Source organism: Aphelocoma coerulescens, chromosome 2 (genome assembly GCF_041296385.1).
Source record: "Aphelocoma coerulescens isolate FSJ_1873_10779 chromosome 2, UR_Acoe_1.0, whole genome shotgun sequence".
In the NCBI taxonomy this organism is placed as follows: domain Eukaryota; kingdom Metazoa; phylum Chordata; class Aves; order Passeriformes; family Corvidae; genus Aphelocoma; species Aphelocoma coerulescens.
Genome location: NC_091015.1, coordinates 82,455,653 through 82,477,877, shown reverse-complemented (window position 1 = coordinate 82,477,877; position 22,225 = coordinate 82,455,653).

Here is a 22,225-nt window from a genome sequence, read left to right as displayed (position 1 = left end):
TGTAAGGAATAATGAAAGTTCACTCATAATATTTTACATATAAATATAGCTAATTCATATTGTGTAGAAAGATGTGTAAATGGCTCTGTCTCTTGGATTTCTTCTACTTTTACAAAGGAAAACATATCTATAATTAAGCTGATACCATAAAGGATTTTCTTATTGAATTTTCCTTTTGAAATGATTGATTTCTGTATTGACTCTAGGAAATGGAAACCAGTAAGTAGAGTCTGACATAAAAGAAATATTTGAGTTCTGCAGTAATGCCATTTACTACAGTAAGAGCTAAACTAGAATGTGAATTGCCACCAGCTTCTTCTGCATATGCAAATGAATTTTTTTCCTCAGGGTCATAGTTGCATCCTCTTTGAGGAGGGTAAATAAACACAGCCACTGATTCATCTGTCGCTGCAATGGGGGAGGGTGGGAGGGAATTTGCACATAATTAGGATACCTGGCCTGGAATTTTGGCCTAGAAAACATTAGTGTATAACGTGCAGGAAAACTAAAGCCTCCCTCTGCTCTTTCACGTGGAATAAATGTGAGAATAACCTGCAGGTGAGTGGATTTCTGTGCCAGTCTGGAATAAGCATTGGCTCTGCTCCTGTTGCTGTTATTCACTGCTCCAGATGACCAGTGATACTGATGTTGCTGTTCATCTGTGTTGAGCAGCAGTACTACTGTGTGTCAGATGCGCTATAGGTCATAAAATTGCAAAGTGATGGTGGTGATGTTCCAAGTGAATTTTTACCTACTGTATAATTTCATAAAACAATAAACACAAATCTCCTGCATTCATCCTGCAGCGTAGTTAATTTGCAGAGCATGAGGTGAAAAATCACTGCAAGTTGCTCACCTAATAATAATAACGGTCAGCCAGAATTGCTAATAAATCAGGCTTAGACACTCTGAGACAGTCTATCTAGATTATTTATTTTTTCATTACAGGGCTTGATTTCGCAATTTATTATTCCTTTTATTATTTACATTCTACTGGTGCCCATGTTTTGCTCTGTTATGGCCCAAATGAGGCAGAAGATGCACATCCCTGCCCCAGGGATCCCACACCAGCTGTCACAGCCCAGTCTATGCTTTGTTCTGTGGTAAATCCTGCACAGGGATGGCAGCTCCAGCCATCTTCCCCCAGCTTGATCCTGCAAGTGCAGGGCACAGGGACCACACACAGAGTTAGAAGTCTGGAGGAGCAGGTACAAGTGCTGTGAGGCACCTGGAGGCAGTGAGGCTGCCCCTGGTGGGGCAGGAGTTTGGCTCCCAAAGACACTTCTCTAAAAGGCATCTCATGGCAGCGTGGCAGTGGCTGGATTTGGGTAGGCATTTTTTAGCTGAAAAAATCATGGCAAGATGTGGAGCGAAATGCCAGTCATTCTGTATCTCTGAATTCATAATGTGCAGAATAAAACGTTAACATGTAACATTTCACTGTTGAGAAAGATGAAAAGAGGCTATTTTCAAATTCCCCAAATGACACAAGTTCTGCAATTAGAAGTAAAGGAACTTCAAAGTCTCCCAAAAATGCTACAATAAGTGTCGTAATGCCTCCAGGGGAGAAAAGCAATAAAGCTGTCATGAGACACGGATCTTGCTTTGCCTTCCATTTTGTTTCTGGGCTGAGCAGCCGTCTGCACAGCAAACTGTGCACGTACAGTCATGGCTCTCCTCAGTCTTGGGTGCCACAGAGATCTTCCATCTCTCTTCTTTTCTTATTAGAAATAAAATAGGCATTGCTGCTTTCGCTAACAGCGTGAGGTCTAGAAACAAAGCTGGGACAGACTGTGGAGGGAACAATCTATGAAATGTCTTTGGAGACTCACTCCCCCAACCTTTATCTGACAGTACTCAAAATCGCTATTTTCCAAACGCATCTAAGCTCTTATTTTTCTAGGCTTTTTGTGCAGATAGAGTGAATGGAAATAATTGAGTTGTGAGGAAAGGTTTTTGTTTGGGTGTACCAAGAGGCTTGTAATAAGAACATTAGCACACTTATTAAAATGTCTTGTTTGTTCATGCCCTGGGATTTAGACAGGGGTATTGCATTTTCTTTTTTTTTTTTAAAGAAATCTAAATAAAAAGCTAATAGCCAATTTCTGAGCATGGCTGACTAGATGGGAATGTGCTAACCTTAATATATTCTCATTAGAGAAATTTTATCGTGCTCCGGTCAACAAAGAAGACATTTGTCCATAGATAACACTCGGTTTAAAAGCGGGATCAGCTCCAGAATCCAAGATTTCTGTTCCCCACTGCACTGTCAAAAGTTTCTGCTGATAAACCTGCCAGTCCTGGTGAACCACTAGAGCCAAGAGGCAGCATATGAGCTGCCATGTCCTACCCATTTTCCTACTGGTGTTGGGGATGTGACTGGTGGTTCCCCGTCTGGTTGTTGTGGCCTTCACCAGACCCATCTGGAGCCTGCCCTGAACCCATTCCCAGGGAGAGGGAAGACTGAAGGACTCTCTCATGGTCTTCCTCTCATCCTCATGTCACACCACTGAGTCCAGTGGAGTCCTCCCTTAGGATGCCACCCATGTGCAGGCATACCAGTGAGCAACATATTGCAGTGTTCCCATTCGGAGCCTGCATCCCAACTGCTTTCTCCAGCCTTTCTCTTTGTGGATTAATTGTGTGGCTGGAATGTCTCCACAGCCACCGCATGAGAAAAAAATGAGTCGAAGCTCAGTGCCAGCCTGGCTCATAGCTGAGCGGAGGGCCTGACTGCTCATTAATGGGTTTCCACAAGGACTCAGCATGTAATGCTCAGCTCCAGGGGACCATGGCACTGCGACCTGGATGATACATTGCAGTTTTGCACCAGGCAGGAGGCAATAGCTGGGTGCACCTTCCTTGTGAGCAAGACAGCTGCAAAGATCCACACCTTGAAGTCATAGCAGCTTTTCCACAGTTAGCAGGGATGATGTAAATCCCGAGCCAAAGCCCCAACATCTATTTCATTTTGAACAGAAGGCTGAAATCCAAATGGTGAAATGTTCCAGATTCAGCAACCATAAATACAGGGATAGCACAAACAGTAAAATTAATAGCAGGAGCTCATTAGAGTGCTGCTCCCCTGTAAAATAACAAGAACAACAGAAAATCTCCTCATATATGCATACTCATTCCTAATTAAACTGCCTAGAATAGAAGGAAGAAAGGCACTCTGGATTGCCTCAGCCATTGAAAGGCATTTTGGCATCAAACCTCCTCATTCCAGCTGGGCAGCTGCTGGAGGCTTTGAGATGCTCTCCTTGGAGGAGGGAGTGGGGCAGATGGCCTCAGTGTCTGAAGCGTGCACGTCCCCTTTGGGGTCCCCCTTCTCCAACTCTCCTGTCAAGTGATCCATGCAGAAACCCCTCTGCCTGCCTCTGCCATGTTACTTAAGTATCTCTTCAAAGTTAAGCTTTCAAGTAGTTTCTATATAAACTGGAAGTAGTTTCTGTATAAACTGACAATTTTGTGTACAAGTAATTACACAATAGCTTTATGATTTGCATGGCCTCTAAGCACTTCTATAATTAAAATAAATCAGTAGATATATTTACTGTAAATGTTGAAAATCTGTAAAGTAAAAATAAAATAATGGCGAACTTAATGTACTACATAAATTTGGAAATATGCCTCTTCATGTCAAAGTATAAATAAAAGCATCTATGCAAAGTGCAAAGACTATTGGAAATTCTGAGCAATGATGTTCAGATAGAGCTGAACAGCAGTTTAAATTTTATTATTTACAGGTTGTGTTTCCCCTAGCATCAAAAAAGGAAACGTAAACCCATCAAGGAAATCATAAATATTTTGGATTTGCATCTAGTAAATCATGAGAGAGCTGAAATACTATAACAGTTTCTCACAATGCATGATTTATTTTGCTGGGGAGAAAATAGTATTTGCTGTTGTTTATAGTAGGCAGCTGTTTTGGAAAGTCACAGAGAGAGCAAAGGTTATGTTACCTTTCATTTGCTCTGCAGTTTGAGGAGGAATTTGTTCCAAATATCCTTCCTTCTGTCTAATCTGTCTATATTCAGTATTGGACTATAAAAAAAAAAAAAAAAAAAAAAAAAGGAAAGAAGAAAAACTTTAGAGAAATTCTGCAAACTGCAGGGTGAAGCATGTCCCTGAGATAATCACAGATATCTGCAGAAAATCCTTTCAGAGGTTTATTATGCTTTTTTATGATGATTGTGATGCCTCTGTGCATTTCTGCACAGTAACACTTCGTTTGATGTGTCTTAAGCACCTCAGCTGCCATTATTTGGCAGGCTTCGTTTACCTCAGTGGAGCTAAGCCAGTTTACATCACACAAGGATCTGGCACGTGGTTTTCAGAGTTGTTTAAGACATGCATAGGCTTTTTCTATGAGGTTAGTAGAAGCAGACCACTTTCCTAAGGATGGAACATTGTGTACTTCTGTTTGCAAACATCACAAAAGTATTTAACTGTTGGCATAAGACATTAAATTAAAACAAAACAAAACAAAACAAAAACAAAAACACCAAACAAAACCACAAGCAAAGAGATATAAGGACACAGAAAACACCAGATTAAAAAAAATGAAATATAAAATACATAAAAGGTGGGCATGCACTCATGGGCGAAACATCCATCTTCCAATCTGACAGAGAAGAATGACCTTATTCCATGATACAAGAAGTATGATGGACATTGGGATGTAAACAGAAGATGTTCCAGGTGTACAGAATTTGTGTACTTGTCTCTCCCAGCTTTTTGCTCTCAGGGAACTAATTTCTGTCATTTGATACATGGAGTTTTACGGTAGCTCTTTTTCTTTATTTCTATTGCAAGGTTGTGAAAGCTAGCAAGGCAAAAAAAAATAAAAGTGCTGATGTTGATTATGATAACTTATTAAAAACAAAAGGAAGCATATTAACACTTCAAACATGTTAAATAAAAAGAAAACAAAGCCACAAAGACCTCTGGGTAAATCCACAGCTGGTGTTAAGCAGCAGAGTGTCACTGAGGTGCACAACATCTTCTTCTAGTTCAAAGAGAAATTAATTCAGTGAGGCTCTGTAGTTTTATGTCATGTAGGTCAGACCGGATGAGCACTGCGGTACCCTGTGGTTTTATATATAGACTCCAGAAAGTGGCCAAGCTCATCTCCTTTCTTTAAGTAGCACCATTTATTCCCACTGCTGAAACACAATCCAGGGCTAAACGGACCATTGATCTGACCCAGTCAGATATTCCTTATGTTTTTATAATCTTATCAATAAATCTTCACCGATTGATACAGGAAAAGTTCAAGCCTAAGCTGATGAAATATTTATCAAAATGCCTACCTAGGCTGTGTCCTTCCTCTTGTATTCCACTTCTTCCTTTGCCTATATTTATTTGTTCTGCTCTTCAGTTAAGTTGTAAGTTCCCCAAGGAAGGGTGTATCTTCTGTGTGCTTCCACCAGCGTGGCTAATACACTTTCAAGCAACAAAACAGAGTAATAAAGGTATTCCATTCTCCAGGGCCACCTGTTTTACTTGCCATACTGCAGAATTCCCAAATTTTGAGTCAAGGAAACTACTCGGAGAAGAAGTACACATCAGAAGAAGTAAACACAGGTAGCATAACCATCAGAGTTGTGCTAGGGGATGGTTTGGCAGATTGTTGATTGTAGCTTCAACAGGTCAAGGTCTTAAAACTCACTTTCCTCTCTAGGATACAAATTCAGAATGTGCCTGTCTCTAGTTGATGAAAAACATGATCATCTACAGGTTTTGTCTATATTGAAGTCAATATGGCTTTAAAATGATCCAAGCCTACTTGGCAGACAGTCTATTTATGGTAGCCAGCTGGAGAAAACTCCAGCCTAGGCCGCTGACAGAAAACACCCAAAGCACTGCAAGCAGATCTCTATCAATGGCATTACCAGCACTCATACGCCATTAATAGAGGCTTAAAGATGCGTAAAATAGAGAAGGAATGGAGCAGCTAATTAACAAGGCACAGTTATATTTAGTGACCTGTGTAAGCCCTAGATTTTCTGGACTGGAAAGAAAAATGAAAATCATTACTAAATAGGAACACTCTCATAGAGCTTTTTCTGCAAATATCTCAGAACTTGTCTTGCTTATGTAGGCAGCGCTCTGTCAGCAATGTGTTGCTGTTATGACTTGCAGTGCTGGAGCAAGGCTGAGCTGGTGTTGCCCCTGAGACCCTTCCCAGCAGGGCACTGAGTAATCTCAGAGCAACAACTCACAGAGGCAGCAGCTCTCACGTGTGGGAGCTACAAATGTGCCCAAGAACTGGGCTGTCAAAGAACTGGTAGAGAGAGCGCTGGCTGTTGGATGACCTGTGGGTGACATTTTATTGCTGCTTCTGTTCCAGTCTTGCAATCTCTGGGACATAACATATCCAAAAGCAGTCACCCTGCACATCTGTGCCATACAGGCAATACAACAGCCACAATTCACCATTCTTTTCCTCAGGCTTGACTTACAAACTCTAGCAATTATCTCAAATTAGGGTTTGGGGTTGGGACCTCTCTTGTTAAGCATGCTGATTTACAGAAGCTGAAGAGTTCCTACAGACAAGTTCTACAGGGATGGTGTCCCAGTTTTCCACCAGCCTCCCACAACATGTTACAAGCCTGGAAGAGCAATAAACAGAAGGCTTCACATAACAGTCTAGCATAACAGCTCAGAAGACCAAGCTTTTTCTAATGAGTTTTGGGCTGAGAAAGCAGTGAGTGAAGGGGTGCAGCTGGCACAGCAGTACGCATCTGATGCAGCAGGAGGGCAGGAGCCTCTAGTAGGAAGAATCTGGGAAATAAGTCCTCAAAACACTCCAGCTCAGTTTGCAGAAGCTTGTATGTGAGAGTCCCAAACACCATCTGCTTTCTGCTGTGCCTAATATTTGCTGAACCAAGTCATCTATTTGCAGTAGAGTTCTGGGAGCCACAATTTCCCCTGAGGTTTTAAAAACTGATAATCTAGCATTAGATACGATAGCATTACATTAGGGAAGTACAATCTCATGCTTCAGGGCATGTGCCAACTTAAAGCCAGAACAGGTAGGTAGGAAGGCAGCTGAGCGGTGAGCATGTTAAGCCGTTAAGTATGGCACAGCTTCTCCTAAAACACCTAACACTGGGTGTTGTCTTGAGACAAGAGGCTGGATGAGAGACATTAATTCTGGTCTGATGGCTACTTTTCTCATTGTTTTTACACCAGCCTCATGATGTTAGACTAGATCTTTTTTGCGGTTTCTTCACTTCTTATGGGTTATGTAGAATTATGTAAACAATGCCACTATACTCTGATAAAAGTGCAAAATAAGGAATAATCAAGTAAGCAGTTTCAAGAACCCTGTAGTGATGTGCTTGCAAACTGCTGTGTGTCTGAGTATTCCCACAGCAAATACATTTGGCACTTAGAGCTATTGCAATGCTAATCCGTGTCCCCAGGTAACTAGAATATGTCCAAAAAGGTGCTGTACAAAATCATTTTGATCTTCATTCAACATGAATGCCAAAATAGCTTTATGCATGACAGTAGCGTGAAGAAAGATGAGCAAAGGACTTCCAAATAAGCATGAATGAGGACCTTTTTACGTCCAGTTTCCTAGTTAGTTGGAAGGGCCTTGCCATATAATACAGCACCGGATTTCTTCTACAGTTCCTTCTGTAATAATACCCATGAGCTGTGTACATCTACATATGTATATCATTCAGGCAATATTCCTTCAATGTAATGTGGGTTATGCCCCTTGGGGATACAACACATAGGAAAGAGCTCCACAATTCAAAGTCAGCTAAAAGGCTATTTAGCACATATTACCTGTCTTCATTTCTATGTTACACTCATTTCTGGCAAAATTAAGGGAATCAATTTATTTTTCCCTGGAGTACCTGCTAAAATTATAGGAGTTTTTCACGATCTGTACTTTATCCCCAGTACTTCTTTCTGTTTGGCTGTTGAGGTGTACAGATAAACAAAAATGAAAATGGATCTGGGCTATACTGATTTTCTACAAACATGACAGTAAAATAACTAGTTACCTGAGCAAGTGTCCAAAAACTGTGACATTATCCATTTAATGCAGAAATAGATTTCTTCAAAAGCATTTAAAAACTAGCATCATATTTTCACAGACATCTAAGATCTGGAATAAATACACAGCTTTACTGTTAGTTGGTTTAAGACTCACATAATTATGTTAACAAGACACTGGACCTAAATTTGATCACTGGGGCTGAACTCAACAGCAGGATCTGTGACTTCCATATAGAAATAGCAAACACACTGTAGGTCTGCACATCTCTAAATTTACTCTCTGTTTGAACATTGATGAATTTAATGCTCTAAGATTACTTGTGATGACAGGAGTACTGATGTTAATTTTGCCTTGCAAGTACAGCAAGTCACTGATTCATAAATTAATTAATTAATTAAGTAATAAGTAATGTAACTATTCCCAAGCAGCCCCTGCAGGAAAGTGTTGCCCACTTGGAGCACTCATGCACTAACATCCTACCTGGCCTTTGCCACATAAGGAGGTAGAGGTTTCCCCTGGCACAAACTGCTGGGGGAAAAATGGCAAGTCCACAAGAAGTTCTCCAGACTCTATTTTTTCCCATATAAGGGGAAACAAGTCTGTCTAAAAGACAGTAAGCCAAATTTCTTCTGAACTTCAAACTTTAATAAGCAGTCTTCCTTTAAATTCAATACTGAACCAATGTAGCTATATGAGTTCAGTATTATAGTATAATATACTGAAATACTACCATCTGCAGTCTTCCTTGACACCAAAGGTCAGGTTTATGAAATATTTTACTCATACTCTCCTTTACCTGATCCACATTTCTCAATTCTGCTTTGTGAGACTTGGAGAAAACATATTACAAGGAATGCCTAATATCTGGGGGCAGGTTAGATGATTTTTGTCTCCAAATAAAAAGTGTTAGCTAATCAAATCTGTTCTCACATCCCTTAAGAACTGTCTTCCGTTATTCATTTGGAAAAGAAAAAGTACTGAATGACTTCATGTCCTCATGAAATAGAAGCCTGCTTTGGCCAGTGGCAGAATGACAGTCTCCTGATGATTGAACTCAGTGAAGCAGTTCTTCTGTGTTGAGAAAATGTTTCCTCTGGTGCATTACTACAAAATGTCAAATAGCGACAACATCCATAACTAAAAAATCCAATCAAATTTGTAATTATTTATTTTTTAATGTTGTGAAATGTTTAGGTTGTTTTTGACCTTTTTGAAGTGGTTTCTATGTTTGGCTACCCTTTAGCATAAATTATCTTCAAATTGAGGCCATTTTGAACAAAATAGTAGAATGCATCATTAAGACAATGTTGAAACAGATATAACATTAAATGGCCCATTCACTCATTCATTCACTTGCTTTCTCTCTGAACAATTGAGTCAACAAACTTTTTCATTGAAAAAAACCTGAATTGAAAGACTCTAGATTAGGTTACTAATGTGTAAATTAATTTGATATTCCAATTCATGTACTGATTGACCTGTCCATAGTTATTAAGGAACTCTGAAATACAAAACTTAGATTTCATGCACCTGGCTGCATGAAAACTCTGACTCTAGGAGATCACACCATACTGAAAAAAATATCCATCACATAGATGTTTTTCTAACTCCTCTGTCTTACGTCTCTCACTATGAAACTGTTGTGATAGAATTACAAAAAAAAATTACAAAGTTGTAGACATTTATTAATTTTATTAAAACTTGTTAGAACTTACATCTTTACATTATTATTGCTCTCATCTTCATCCTTTGTTCCCATAATCAAGTAAACCCTAAACTTTCTTCAGATATTATCTTGTGTTTATTTAGACATCTGTCCCTTGGCCAGTGACTTTATTCATATGACAGACATGTTTTACAAATACTTTATGCATAATTTGCACAATCAAAGTTTCAGCCTATAAATAAGTAGTGACTATGTATTGTAGGTAGTGTACTAGGTTGTACAGTATTCAGTAAAATGAAGTTGTTATAAAGGTAGGGTTCATTTCTATGTTGAAGCTAACTTTGTGAGTCTCATTAAAATATTCAAAATGGAGTTTACCTAATTTCATCCTGGGTTTGTTTCTATTGAAGTCCATACTTCCTCGGATACTTCCATACTACTTCAAATCCAGTAATATTTGAGAAGTGTTTATTTCTATATCTATGACACTTTTAGCACTTGTCAGGATGTATATTCTTACTCTTGCAGTAATCCTTTCCCCATTTAACCACTAAACATTTCTTTCATTTCTTTCACTCCTTCCACATTTTTTGTGCCTGGCTCACAAAAAGCCTTTTGGTAGTTTATATTTTGCTGGGGTCCCTCCCCCCTGCCATGTAGCCCTGGGAGAGGGGCCCTGGGCAGGAGGCACGAGGTTTCCCTGCCCCTGGTCAGCCTCGTTCCCCATTGATTGTTTTGTGTTCCCCTGCGCGGGCAAAGGACCCTCGGGTCCCGTGATTGCCTCAGTTCCTCGGCAGATCCCGGCCACGTGGCTGGAGAAATAAACATCTCTGAAACATCTAGCAAGAATCCGACTATATGTATCACTTTTCCACGGCCTCCTTGTTTGATACATCGTGTTGCAGTGTTCCCACTGTAGCAAATGGTAGAGAATTGTGAGCAGAACAATCACCGATCCCTACAGCGACTGATTTGTGAGTAAATTCTGGAAACTGTGGATTCCTCTTCTTGTTTTTGTTTTGCTATTCCATATCTAAACTAAGGAGGAACTGTGGAAGGACTCTTGGCTCTCAGAGCTGCATATGGACATTTATCTTAAGTTTAAAAAGATTCTTGAACAACGATTTGTAAATTTTAGCTTAATCCAAGCTCAAAAGGAACTGAAACACTTCCTGGCATGGTTGTTTAAGAACTTTTTCTATGTTTCTTGGGATTTAATTCTTACCAAAGACTTTTGGAACACCATTTGGACACAGTTAATTTTTGAGTTAAAATATATGCCGATGGGAGAATATTTTCATGAATATTATTTAATTACCGAGACTGTTGAGCAATGTCAGCTGTGTCTTGGCAAAGGGAAGCCTGGCTCAGGGACCGTGCGGCCTCGGCCATGTGGACCAAACGCTCTCTGAGCAGCAGCAGGGGGGTCATCACTCGGGGGCCCAGCCGAGACGTGGGAGCAGCACCTGGCAGTGGCAGTGAAGTTGCAACCAGAGGAGGAGACGCACAGAGAACTGAGCAGCGCAGCCCAGCCCGGCCTGCATGGCCCCGAATGCGACCTCGGGAAGAGCGCGTGGGCACCAGCAGCTCCGACAATTCCAACACGGGAGCGATCAAAAGCAAAAGAGAAAGCAAAAACGCAGCGAGAAAGAAAATAGCAGCCACTTGGAAAAAGGAAAAGATCACCGTAGCTAAGGTTTTAGGAATAGTAAAATGGCATAATGTTAAACAAAATTATGGTTTTATAACGAGATGTGACAACCAGCAAGACATAACTGCTATTAAAAAGAATAACCTGAAAAATACATCCCAAGATTAGGACATAGAGGGGTGGTGGAATTCAAAATTGTGCAAGGTAGCAAAGGGTTACAAACAGCGGAGGTCACTGGGCCTGATGGTGTTCCTGTGAAAGGCAGTATATATGCTAAAAATCATAGTCATGTTAGACAATATCTCCATTATAAACCCCCCATGCAGTCTCCCTTTCCTAATCCCATCTTTCCCTTTTACCCTATATCCTATTACCCCCAGTGTATTCCCAATCTGTTTTTCCACCCATGGTTTCCCTCACAAAACCATGCCTTTGCCAATTGTTCCCCCAAAAATCCCTCTCCAATGCCGAGTGGGAGATGCAAAGGGGGGGGGGGAGAAATTAAACCCTCTCCTGCCTCAGTTTCCCCACAAAGCATGCTCAGAGAGTTCTGTCTCCCTTCTGTCAGCCTTAAGATGTTCTACAGAATCTGTTTGGACATTTAAAGACTCAGGAGGGTGGCTTATTTTGTTTTAGAACTGTTCTTGTTATGTTTATCCAGTTGTTTTCAATGTTAAGTTTTAAATCTCTTTTGTTAAAAATAAACAGGTGAAATGTCGAGGTCCCTCCCCCTGCCCTGGGGTCCTGGGAGAGGGGCCCTGGCAGGGAAGCACGGGGTTTCCTTGCCCCTGGTCAGCCTCATTCCCCATTGGTTGGTTTGCGTTCCCCTGCGCGGGAAAGGACCCTCGGGTCCCATGACTGGAACAGTTCCTCGGCAGATCCCGGCCATGCAGCTGGAGAAATAAACATCTCTGAAACATCTACCAAGAATTGGTCCTTATATATTTCTTTTCCATGGCCTCCTTGTTTGATACATCATGTTACAGTGTCCCCACTGTAGCTATATTTATATTTATATTTATATTTATATTTATATTTATATTTATATTTATATTTGTGTTTGTGTTTGTGTTTGTGTTTGTGTTTGTGTTTGTATTTGTATTTAACCTGTTGATTTCAGCTGAGGAATCTGGCCTTTATTGCCTCAAATATGCAAAATAATTCATTATATGCATTATTATTTTGTACAGTTGGGGCTGGCTATTGTTCAGAACAGAAAGGGACTTTTTTGCTCTTCAGCATACTAGGGCATTTCTGAAAACTTTGAAATATGTTATGCCTTGTACTTCCAGTAGTTAACAATTTGAAGTGTATGTGTGTAATTAATAGTGTCAAAAATAGGGAAAGACATATGGTTGAGTTTTTTCTTCCTATAGAAATGAAAGTTTTAATTTCTGAAAGAAGATGCCAGACCAAAGGAATGCCCTCTGCTTGTTACCTTGATAGTCAGGAGACATGAATAGTATTATTGATGCACAAACACAAAGGGCTGGAGGGTTCTAACTCTGTTTCTGTTTGATTAAAGACCTGCAGGGTATCCTTGGTGGCAACAGGCAGAGGGTGTTTCTGATAAAAAGGAGGAGAAACTGAAACTGACCTTTCCTGTCATAAATGAGACTGCAACAACTTTGGGGCTCAATTTCCCTGCAACTGCCTCTTTTGTCTTCCCACCTCACAATTCCATACTTTTAGATGCTTTGTTTCTATGTTACTGTGCCAGAGTGTACAGCTTAATAACCGAAATTTTTAGTCTGCCAAGAGAAACCTAACCTTTTCTTTCTACCAACAATCTTTCTGATAAAAAGGATGTTCTTCTATTCCTGCCTTTCCTTTCCCTCAGATATCAGTGCTATGCCCTCTCTCCCTCTGCTCCATAGCATTCGTGAACTTTGAAACAGCCTGGAAGAGACAATCTGGATAGCTGCACTTTGCTTGCGTGAGTTTTCCCTTCACTCCTCAGCACAGCCACCAAAGTAGCTCTGATGCCATCAGGCAGAGCATGGGGTGTGAATCCCTCAGATGGTTTCTGAGCTGGTAGCAGCAGCCTGTAGCCTGGGAGCATCCCGGATTCCACTTCAATCACAAATAATCACTAGAAGTAGCCACCGGAAGGGCAGTGTGAGAAAAAAAACAAAGGAATTATTTGGCTGCATTTACCACATACAGACATACCTGTACACTTTCTGACTGTAAGGAAAACAGACCAACACTTGTGTTTCCTGCAGAAAATAATTGACAAGTAGTAATTTTGTTAGAGAGAGGTGCTGTGATAGGACACAAACTGAGAGTCTTTATTTGCTTTGACACTGTTTTCATTTGTCCTTGCTCCTTTGCACAAAATGGTAATAATAATGCTCATTGGTAAAGTGTTTCAAGGATTAATGGTGCTGAGTATTGCCCTCATTTAATAAGTGGACAGGCCAGGATATGTCAGCTATGATACCGTGTGGTAGTAGTGCCACAGACACCTTTAAACTCCCCTTGCTTTAGTCTGCATTTTGCTCCTAACCTCAGAAATGTAGTGCAAGGTAGTGCAATGACTGGAGTCACCCAATCTTTACTTCATATAATTTCATTGTTATGTCATAAACATGTCATAAACAACTGTATCAAATCAGAAACCCTGGTATAGTTGCCCTAATAGAGTAATTTAACCTTTCTCTCAGACAAATATTTCAAGATGTCAGTAAAACTACCCTCCTTCCTGTGCCCTTAACCATCTCTTTTTTTTAACCTCTTTTGATTTTCTTGCTGTGGTAAGGTTGACATCAAAAACCTTCTACTTATGAACTCCAGTGTGAAGTGGTCCATAGGTTATATTGATACAGCTCTTGGGTCACTGTTTTGGTCATTTCACTTGTTCCAAGAAGCGAAAGCCTCATAAATCTCTGGTGGCACAGTCACCATCTTGCAGCATGTGATGGCCACAGGTTGAACCCCGCTTAATTGCCTCTGCACTTCACCACTGGTCATTGTGGAGGAAGATAATGGACTTATTTTAAGAAATAAAGTGAGAATTCCCAAATTGAAACTTTTATATTCCATTCCTGCTGGACTGCAAAGACAGCAACATTCCCTGAGATGAATAACAGAAGACAGTGTAACAAATTAATACAAATGAAGTCATTGCTGAGCGACTCCATCTGCTTTGGAAATGAGGCTCGGACTTTCCAAAACGTGGCCGTGATCCAGATAATTAGGCTTAACTCCAAATGAAGCCACACAGGTAACTTATAGCTTCATTAACTCTCCTCGGGAAGGCAGGCATCCAGGAACTAACCTTAATAGAGCAGCATATGATCCATTGACAATCTGTTTGATATTAAAATATGAACTTTGTTTTTACTATGTTACATCAGTATTAGGCCAATAGCATATGCAGAACAAAATGTTAGGGATTGGACATGTTCTTGTATCCTGCATTACATGCCAGTCACTACATCCAGAGAACTGGGATCATAATTTTTTGTTTACAAGGTTTAATCAAAATACATTAATAATCTACAAAACCTAAGCAAGGCACATAAGGTGTCTGCAAGTGTCTTTCCTCTGTAATCAACAGGAGGATTATTAGGTAATAACAAATGTTATTCATCTTCATAATGGCTAAATGACAGCCTGCTTAAAAATAACAAATGACTACTCTTCATCAACTATTACAGGGTGAATATGACCTTCACGTACTTTAAGCAAACAAGTCATCTTTTCAAAGACTTCCCTAGTTCTTTAATTGATAATGATGAGATGCTTTATCTGTGCAGAGGAAAAAAAGAGCTCTAGTTATACCATTTATTTTACTCTTGGAGTCCTTTTATATAGCCCTCTGTCAGAAAAGATACTGAGATATAATACCAATTTTTTCACCAATAATAAATTAATGTGTAATTAAAGTGGTTAGTGATGTGCATAATGAACTCCTGTGAGATGTTTCCCGCTAATGTTTATCAGTCTTCTGTCTGATTCTTTTCTGTTGACATGATGCTGCTTTAATGCAACAGAACTGGAGAAAATTGGCCTGAAAGAAACCTCAAGAAGTTCTCTCATATATCTGTCTGTTCCATCCCTGGCAGAAGTCTCTCTTACTGCTTCTTGAAAACCTCCAGTGTTGACAATTCATTCCCCAGGAAAAGCAGTTTCAATCTTTGTTACTAGACATATTTTCATAAAATCTAATCTGAATCTCCCTTGTTGATATTTAAACCCAAGTGGGTTGCAGAGCAGGCCCTGGGGTTTCCAATCTGCAGCTCTTCTATAGACCTAATCTTTCCTTCTAACAAAGTTTCTTTGAGCCTGAAAAGAATAAAGCATGTGCCACAGATTACATCTGTACAGACTGATGGGGATGGAAGCCTAAACAGCGCTACTGTAACACAGTAAAAATTGTCATTCTGCCTAGCAGAATCTTTGTACAAAGAATTTTTTTGTCATTTAGGTAGTTTTGTCAATTTAGGTCGCTCCGATCCCTGCTAATAATGGTTTACAGGAGTTCTGGCCTTTTGCAGATACTGACAGCCATAAATGTATCTGTGTCTCTGTGTGTCTGTGTTGAAGTAATGCGTAGTGGTTATACCTTCCAGTGAGGTAAATTAGGGTGCTCTTTTGTGAACACTATCTACAGATAAAGCAAAAAAACAGTAAATACCATGCTTGCTTCTGTAGTCTGAAAGATGCTGCCTTTGCCAAGTCACAGCCGTATTTGACTCATTTGCCATACAATTTACACCCACAGGAACTGAGATGAGGTGGAATTAGCAGCTTTCTCCTACCTCTTGTTTCTCTTACAGTACTATGGGTGTTGCAAACAAAATTTCATTTGCCAGATAAGCTCAAAGCAGAGAAAACGTGATACTAACATTGGTGGAGATCATTTTAGCAATCTTAGACAATTATGTGGACTGAAAAGTGCTGTGCTTTAGAAGGGACATTTTAACCATGCTCCATAAAAAGCAATCCAATAGTAAAAAAAGTGTATTATTTGTTTTGCTTAGTCTCATATTAATTATAGCAGAGCATAATGCTCTATGTCAAAACTCTGTTGTTCATTTTAAGTGAAAACAGTGATCCACATCATTTCAATTTGGTCTGGTATGCTCTAGTATCTGGCTGCTCCTGCAAATCAGTGTGTAGTTATTAATCACTGACTTCTCCTTATTCAGGCACAAAATGCAGGAATTGATTTTTATTTTTTTAACATGCTTATTTAATTATCTCCATAAGCCATCTAATAACTGAATAAATACTGTCATAACCAAAAGTAAGTTTTACCTTTTTTATTTTCCTGGACTACAAGTATGTCAAAATGCATAATTGTGTCAGACATGTGCATGCACACACCCACGCGCACACACACACATACACGAGTAGCATGTTTCTTATAAATACATACATTATAAATTTATTCTGATCATTTTACCTTTTTAACAAAGGGATATGTGACAAAAATTAAATGAAGACTATTCATTAGATTTTATTAATAACTATCTGATTATCTAATTCAAGCTAACTAGGCACAGCACTGGCAGGCAGATGGTTTGATATTCTCAGTCAACACATGGTCTAAAACTACTATTTGCTGTATAAGAAACATACCTTTGTATGATGATGGTACCATTGTACCTTCAGCCTTAAAGAGATGATTTATTGAAGTTATCACATCTTAGAATATCAATGCTTTCTTGTTTGTGACAGATTTGAGAAATTCTGGAGACTGAGGAAGAGCCAGTTGAAAGGGAGCATCATCTGAAACTTTCCTTCCTGGGCTTTCTTCTTCAAACTCACTCTCCTTTTCAGGAGTGTTTGCAATCAAACTACCTGTGTTTTCTATATTTATTGCTTGTGTCATGACTTTGTGCCCATTAGTCTTATATATGAAATTATAAAATTATCAATGTGTTTTTAGTCTGAAAGCTCTGCCTTTCTTGTTATAATTGTGAATTACAGAGTGGCAGGTAATATTGAACAGGAGCCTGTTTTCCTAATCTTTCTCCAAGGTCAGTCATTTGTTAAATAAACTGCTAACAGGATAAAACTAATGTTATTCACCTCTCCACATATTATTTATTTGAAGCAAGACGACTGTAGGACAAAGACTGCAGTAACATTAGCAACTACAGATCACAAGCTGAGGTCTAGCACATCAGACTTCATTTACCTGTTTGTGCAGAGGATTCCATATTGGGAAGACCTGTAGTAGAGCCAGGAGTTTGCATTCCTGGTGACCAGACAGGGTCTGGATAGACTGCAACACCATGGATGGCCAAAATGTTGGGAGTTCCTGGTCTGTGTGAGTGGACATAGGTGAGGTAGTTTCCTTGGGGCTCTTTCCAGCAAAGTGCCGACAGGTAGGGGATGCTGCATGACCTTCTTGTGGCTGCAGGCTGAATAGTGATGAACCTGATGTGCCTGGGCTAGAAAGTGAAGAGGCAAGACAATTTTGGGAAGTGAGGAGTTTCAGCTTCTCCCATCAGCTCCCTAGGAAGGAGATGGACAGCGCTGGGAGACGAGTGAGTGGTGGGCATTAATGCTGAAACACAGAGGGCAGGACACAGGAACAATGAACAACATCCCTGTCCCTCTGCAACTCGAGTTTACTCCAGTTTGTTTCTGTTTTGCACAGGGCTGGCAACAGTCACATTTGAGCTCTGAGGAGACAAATAATTCTACCCTATCACATTCCCCTCCACTTTCCTGCCCTATCATTTTTTTCTGGTGCCCTGCAGACAGCTAAGGAGGGACCAGTTTTCTCTCCAGAAAGGGCTGCATTTTGGTAAAGGATGCAGTGTGTTGTAATTTGAAATCAATGGTGCACTTGGAAGTGAGGAAATGGCACTACATAAATCAGTCAGTTATCGATATTAGGCTTGTTGCTTAATAGCATAATTTTAAAAGAAAGTTGTCTGCAGACATTTACCTATAGTGTCTAGGCAATTCTTTAAAACAGAAGGTTATAAGAGCGCTTGAGCTTTTCCAAGATCAGCTGAGTAGTCCTCAATATTTTTTGTAAGGTTTTAAAAGGCAGGCAGGAAAGTATCTGTTCCCTTCTTTTAGGATTCATACAAGATTTTGTATTAAAGAACAGTGTCTTTCCATATTGTAAGGCAGACGGGTTCAAGTGATTTCTGTGGCTAGATGGAAAATCATATTTGGACCTATCACGAAAGAAAACATAGGTCTAAGTACAACCAAGTCACAAGAATTTGAGCAAAGTTTGATGAGTACCACCTATATGAAAAGCCATATGTATATATTATAATACAAATATCATCATTAATTGCAGTTCTTAACAGAAATACTTAAACAAGCACAGTAAGCTGCTGAAAAGATTCCTAGTCTCATTGAACCAAACCTTATTGATTATAGATATTCTTGATTCAGTCCATTGGGAGCATTTCCAAAACAAGCCCTACAGAAACATGTCTGTGTATTGCCTACCTCCAGTCAAAAAAGCTAAAAAAGCCGTAGATTTTGTCCCCAGATATACCTGGCATTTTAAAAAAGGAAGAATACACAAGTCCTTACCAATACCAGTGCATGGGATATAAACTGCAAGAGTCAGGATTTTGTTGATTAGCAGCCTTTCTACAGCTAATCAGCCCAAGAAAAGTGGAAGTTGCATAGAATCCATTTAAAGATGGATCTATTGAAAAATATTTTTAAATGAGTGAAAAAGTATTACATTTCCAATATACCTTCTTTATTACCATGCCACTTGAAGCAGATTTTTAAATGGTCCTCTATTATGTCTATTATGCTAGCACAGTAAGGCATGGAAGCACATGTCTGATTTAAATGTCTGATTTTTCAACACAGTTCTTCTACAAATCAGATCGACATCTGATAACCTTATTTATGCCTGCCATTTAAGGGCATTTCAGAAAATGATGCCTGTCTGCAAGTGTTTTCTACGTTTACATGCCTCATAGTTTTTCTTATATCTTTCCATAGGTAAGGGGCCAGTGCAAGGAGCTAAAATCTAATGATCTTTGGTAAAACCATAGAATCATAGAATGATTTGTGTTGGAAGGGACCTTAAAGATCATCTAGTCCCAATCCCCCTGCTGTGGGCAGGGCCACTTTTCACTAGACTGCGTTGCTCGGAGCTCCATCCAACCTGGCCTTGAACACTACCAAATCAGCCTCAAAACACTAAGAGAAAAGGAAGAGATTATTTTCTTATCGGCTCACGCTGACTGGCAGTACAAAATGTACCACAGATCTTTCAAAAGCTTCCAGAGAAGTGGATTTGGCTGTGTTGTCTAAGGATTCTTTTGGACCAAAAAAAAAAAAAGGAAAAGAGTCATTTCGTCAGTCCATTCTGTCCATTCCCTATGAATTGTCTCAGGAGGGATTATTTCCATTCCAGAGAGTGAAGAGTTACCTCTGATACTTTCAGATGCCACAGAAAAACTACCAGATGCTGGACATTATTTGGGCAAATCCAAGACTGTTTTTCCCCGAGCAAAGATGAAACACTCCACTGTAATGTCTGTGTAAAACAACTTGACTTTTTATTCTGGAAAATAAACCCCATGATATTGAAATAATAGCTAAAGGGGTTTTTTACTTCAGTCTTGCAACAGAACAGTAACTCTGTGAGATCAAGTAGTACACCATTTACTTTGTGCTTCACTTCCAAGGAAACAGCACCATCAGCGTCATTCTCCCTCCTTTCCCCTACAACTGCAAATAATATTAGCAGATTCTGTGACCAGAATGTGGCAGTCCTCTATGATCTTCCTCCATCAAGTCTGGGATCTCTGTCCAACACTGGGAGAATGTAGCACTAGAAATACTGTATCCGTCCTGGCTGGAGCCAGCCTGTTCACCCGTGTACATGGAAGAGTAACTGCGGAAGAGCACTCAGAGCTTTCTCAGACCTTCTGAACAGAACTGGATGAATAATGTACATCCCATATCTAGATGTACGTCCCTCACCTTTCAAAATGCAGTTTGGGCAAAGGGCTTCCTCTGATTTCTTCCTTTAAAGCAGTGTTGATGAGCATAGAACTGTGCATGGTTTAGAACTCAACTTGTTTAACCTGCCTGTAAAATGTCATCTTTTTTTCTGGAGAGCGACACAGACAACCTTAATTAACATGCTCTATTCAGATGCACAGTCAGTGGAAGTTGTCCTCAGCTCAAGTGAGATTCTTACAGTCAAAGCTCTTTTTTTTTTACACAGAAAGGCCGTGTAGGCCTTTCTATCCAGGAATAAGCAGACTCCTGGTAGGATGGGTGAGGTGGTCGAAGAGAGTGGAAGGAGGATGCCCATGACTATGTAAAATTCCATGGGAGCCAAGAGACAGCAGTCAGGGGCAGATGTTTGTGTGTATGAAGCTAATGCATTCAAAGCTTTGCTCACCCCTACTAATTCAGGTCTGCACAGTGTTCCACAATGGGCCCCAGGAGCCATTAACTTTGTTTTCTGCTCTCTCTTACACATAGGGAGGAAAACTGTGGGGAATACCTGATCTATTACACCATTATGTGACACAGGGTTTTACCTCTTGTCTAGTCAGTGGTTTTCCCACAGGTGCTCAAGCCAAAATTTATCTCATTTGCATAAGGGAAAGTCATCCCAGTGAGTGCTGCATGAGATACTGGAACTGGTGCTGTGGTACTTCTCGATTGAAAAAAAAAGAAGTTGGGCATTCACATCCAGTTGCTTTTAAAATTCATTTTTAAATGCAACATTATGAAGGTCAGTAATGGGCTGGGAAGAAAAAGAGGCAAAGCTAATTAAATTAAATTGCAGAACTTTTTTCTTTTATCAAAGTATTTGTTTAATATTAAATGAGTTATTTAAAAATAACTATGGACAATAAATGGACAAAAAAAGATCAGGTGGACTGAAAATTAAAAGTGAACCTTAAATATTAATGGAGTTTTTTCTCAGAGCTAGGGTTGGTCAGAAACTTTTTTTCCACAACATTTCCTGTCAGAAAATGTTCTTTCATGAGAACAAAACAATCTCTGTGAATATGTCAATTATGACAAAACAGGAGGGAGGGCCGGTGAATGACTCATTTAGTGGTATCAAAACATTTTATTTTGAAGCATTTCTTAACATCATCAGCATGGTGCTTCTTTTAATTATAATAATTTTTTTGTCTGGTTTAAAAGTGAAGATTGGAATAAAAGATTCAAGCACCAAAAAACAGGTCTTTCCAGACTTTCTGAAAGTATCTTTAAAGATTGTATTTTATTTCATATTCTCCATCTTCAAAATTATATTTTGGAAAATTATGTCATGATTTCGGACAAAAATTTCTCAGCTCATAATTCTTAAAGAAGGGAACTTTCAAATTTCACAGGGCTTTTCTTAACATCTGTTCATATCTTTTGCCTCATTATCTACTTTAGGTGGCTTCACACTTGTCTCAGGAGATGATATAAACGAAACCAGAGATGTTGTGTATTATCTTTATTAGAAAAGTTCATCTTTGAAATGGAACTTCTTCATATATTTCCTCCCTTTCTTTTTTCACTGATGCCCCATTCCTGTATCATTCCCACCCCACCTCCCCCTTGTAATGTAAATCACAGCAAAAAAATAATTTGGTGGTTTAACCAAAACACAAAAAACGGGGGAGGGAGGGCTGTTGGGGTGTTTTTAAAGTCTATTTCAGAAAAATGGTGGGTTTTAATGCAGATCATTTTGACAATGATTCCTGTAATGTAACCATAGGAGAGGTGTCAGTAATCCCTGTAGGAGAGGCAGACACCAGTGTTAGTGGGTAGGCAGGTGCAAAAGCAGTGAGGAAGGAGAAAGGAACCAGACAACCCTTCTGCCAAGCTCAGTACTAGAGCAAACATGTTGTAGACTTCTGCAAAGACTCAGATCCATCCACAAGGATGATCCACGGGGTGACTATTTTGACCAACT